The 4,106-nt window shown below is 40.2% G+C and overlaps 1 protein-coding gene across 1 annotated transcript in view; it reads left to right on the forward strand.

Moving 5' to 3' along the window:
• Nucleotides 1-3,076: 3,076 nt before the first annotated feature.
• LOC126997834 (uncharacterized) overlaps nt 3,077-4,106 on the forward strand; it is a 20,832-nt gene continuing 19,802 nt past the window's right edge. The window contains exon 1 of the mRNA XM_050859055.1: nt 3,077-4,106. This exon is cut by the window's right edge and continues 597 nt beyond it. The gene's annotated coding sequence lies outside the window, so the exon portion shown is untranslated.

Below are 4,106 nucleotides of genomic sequence, written 5' to 3' on the forward strand. Positions count from 1 at the left end.
AATATAAACCCCAATAAATATTAACCCTAAGAAATATAAACCCCAAGAAATATAAACCCTAAGAAATATAAGCCCCAAGAAATATAAACCCCAAGAAATATAAACCCCAAGAAATATAAACCCCAAGAAATATAAACCCCAAGAAATATAAACCCCAAGAAATATACACTCCAAGAAATATAAACCCCAAGAAATATAAACTACAAGAAATATAAACCCCAAGAAATTTAAACTCCAAGAAATATAAACCCCAAGAAATATAAACCCCAAGAAATATAAACCCCAAGAAATTTAAACTCCGAGAAATTTAAACTCCAAGAAATATAAACCCCAAGAGATTTGAATCCCAAGAAATTTAAACCCCAAGAAATATAAACCCCAAGAAATATAAACCTCAAGAAATTTAAACTCCGAGAAATTTAAACTCCAAGAAATATAAACCCCAAGAGATTTGAATCCCAAGAAATTTAAACCCCAAGAAATATATACCCCAAGAAATATAAACCCAAAGAAATATAAACCCCAAGAAATATAGACCCCAAGAAATTTAAGCTCCAAGAAATATAAACCCCAAGAAATTCAAACTCCAAGAAATATAAACCCCAAGAAATATAAACCCCAAGAAATATAAACCCCAAGAAATATAAACCCCAAGAAATTTAAACTCCAAGAAATATAAACCCCAAGAAATATAAACCCCAAGAGATTTGAACCCCAAGAAATTTAAACCCCAAGAAATATAAACCCCAAGAGATTTGAACTCCAAGAAATTTAAACCCCAAGAAATTTAACCCTCATTATATTTAAACCCAAAGAAGTTAATTAACAAGTTCTACACAATTATGACAGACAACTATTATCACACATTTCCGGACACACACACATATTGGTAAGGCTTTGGTAGAAGTTGTGTTGGTACTATATCTATGGGTGGTTTCATGAGCCTAGTGACAGTTTAACAAGGCTTCTGTACCGTGAACGTGAGACTCTACACACCTGATTTAGATAAAGCTTTGGTAGAGGTAGTGTTAGAAACATTTCACAGGGCGGTTTTATGAGCCTGGTGACAGTTTGACAAGGCTTCTGTACCACAAACGTGAGACTCTACACACCTAATTTAGATAAGGCTTTGGTAGAGGTAGTGTTAGCAGCATTCCACAGGGCAGTTTCATGAGCCTGGTGACAGTTTAACAAGGCTTCTGTACCGTGAATGTGAAAAAAAAATCATGAGAACCCGACTCCTCTCCTTCGTGGCCTTGGGAAGCATTTGTGGTGCCAGAATACCAACCTCACAGTCACACACCCGTACTTGGTGGGCGTCGGCAGGTTAAGCTAATGGTATTTATAAGGGTGGTTGATGTGTCTTAATGTTCACGCCTGCCATCAGCTGCTTCCCTGCTCTGCCTTCCCCATTCACCTTACCATTTCTCTTACATGTTATCAGTTATCTCTTTCGGCACATTTGTATTCCCTTGATCACGTTTTATCACATTTACTTCCTTTTTATCATCACTTACATCATTTCTTTCTCGTCTCCTTTCTGTAAGTTTCTTTCCTCCTCCTCTTCCTCCTCCTCCTCCTCCTCCTCCTCTTCTTTCACTTCTCTTTCGCTTGGTTCTTTCGTTCACTTCGTTATTTTAATTTTGCATATTTTCGTTTTTTTCTTCTTCTCTCTCTCTCTCTCTCTCTCTCTCTCTCTCTCTCTCTCTCTCTCTCTCTCTAAAATTATAAACCTTCCTCCTCCAGTACATTACTTCTCCTATTCCTCCTCCTACTTTAAAGGTGCGAAGAAGAAAAAGAAGAAGAAGAAGAAGAAGAAGAAGAGGAAGAGGAAGATAGAAGCGATAAAGAAGAAGAAAGAAAAGAAAGAGAAAATTATAATCCAACAGTGAAAAAACAAACAAAAAGAAAGAAGGGAAGAAAAAAAAGAGAAAGAAAAAAAAGGAAAAAAAAAGTTACCATCCAAAAAAGAGAAAAAAAACTCAAAATTGTTAATAAGAGTTACCCTGAAAAAAATGTAATTAGAAGAGAACGGAAGCGAAGAGCAACGGAGAGAGAGAGAGAGAGAGAGAGAGAGAGAGAGAGAGAGAGAGAGAGAGAGAGAGAGAGAGAGAGAGAGAGAGAGAGAGAGAGAGAGAGAGAGAGAGAGAGAGAGAGAGAGAGAGAGAGAGAGAGAGAGAGAGAAAGGTGAATATATTCGTAGCCTATGTACAGGAGCGTCGGAGCGAGAGCGACTGTCGTTGTGTGTCAGTCGGACTCTCGTGAAGGAGTGACGAGTTACAGGTTGGAAAATAATTGTTACAATTGTTCACGTACGTCAAGGTGACCTCTGGGCACCATCGAAATGCGAAGTATACAAAACTGAGACGGTAAACACTGACGGACGACATTCCTATAAGGTGGCGTGATCTATCTGTCGTGGGTTTTATCCATTGACAATTGTATGCCTAATTCGTGGTGATATTAAATAATAATAATAATATATTGATATCCTACTATAACACTGCTCGGTCACCTACCAGTGATCGCGACCTCGCGATATACAAAAATCTAAATAGTAGTCTAATTACCATGAACATACATAGTGGGAGTTTATCAAGCAGACTGCCTATGATACAATTACATTAAAACACTGGCTATGTAAGAACATATGTGGAGTTATAATATAAATAGTGAGAGGTAAACCACAACGTGTATGACATGAATACATAAGAAATCTCTCAAAAGATAAATATAAGGACACATGTATAAGAGGCTATCAACTGCATAGTTACAGACAATGAAACGTTCATCTAGCTCCTAAAAAAAATACAGTAGTGAAACATAGTACAATGTTAAGTATAGGAGCAGGGGAATGCCAGGTTTCTGTCCTCTGACTTGCCTGAGAAAAGGAAAAACTACCTTGCCAGTGGCCTCCCTGCATCCAGTCGCCGTGACTGCACAACCAAATAATAGTGCAGGACAGAGTTCCTCCTAATAAGGAAGCACATGACGACGAGACTGACGAACATCAGAAACATTGGTACAAAAAATCCAGGGTACAGGTAGGGGAGATGAAAATAATCAAGCAGCGTTTCCTCCAGGGTTTCCGCAAACTCTGTTTTGTTTGCGAAAGACAATGAATTAAGGGAATTAGTCACATACGAGATGCTGGAGAAGTGAATGTCATCGAGAGACCGTAGAGGAAACACTCGATGGGAAATATTGGCCGTGAAAACCAGACGGATCCGGGACGGGTACGTTGTTATGTTAGTGGAGCGGATATAGCATGCTTCCGCTATGGCATAGTGACCAGTAACCCGTTGATAAGTAGTACCCTCCGGGCAGATGACCGATACATAGAATGACTGAGGGAAATAAAAATAATGCAGACCCTGAAAGTTCTTATGGAAAACAGGCGTTGGTGTTAGCTGCTTGTAAGAGCACAGGGAAAGAGCGTCAGACGCGTTCACGCGGGTGAGGGCGATCTCGCATACCCCTCCCCGAACTGATAGGAAGGCAATGAGAGACGCAGAGCAATAGAATCGCCTGAAGACCGTCTCCTTGCAATATTGCAAGTGAGTAGCTACCCGTTGAATACAGAGCGAAATCCTTCGCGACTAGAACAAGAGACGGGGACGTGTCCAGGGCTAACACACTGTCCTTAGCTGAAAAAGGGAACGGAACAATTTCGCGTGCCTCAAACACGTCCGCCGTCTGAAATGGAACATGAATGATTATGGCATCGGGGGTGAGGCTGGACTCAATCAAGGGGTAAAAATATTGACTAATGTCTGGGGTGAATAAAGGTGTTAGGCTATAATTTTGATACCCGATATGGACAGGTGTGACTCTACCGTGCGCTGCATCAACCATGTTGCTAATAACCTGCTGATTTGCCGTTGCGACAGAGTTAATGACGTTTTCCAATACATGCAAGGCCTGATCTAGGAGGAGAAACTGATTCACCTGGTCGATCTGTTTGACAACTATGTTGATAACCTCTACCATCTTATTTGTCTGCTCTAGAAGTTCCTCAATGTTAGTATGCAGCCGCGCAAGTTTTCTACAATTGGCGTTGATCACCCAGCGATTTCGGGCAGCAAAGGAAAGTACATGAGCGTAGT

The sequence above is a fragment of the Eriocheir sinensis genome, chromosome 13, assembly GCF_024679095.1.
Source record: "Eriocheir sinensis breed Jianghai 21 chromosome 13, ASM2467909v1, whole genome shotgun sequence".
Lineage (NCBI taxonomy): Eukaryota > Metazoa > Arthropoda > Malacostraca > Decapoda > Varunidae > Eriocheir > Eriocheir sinensis.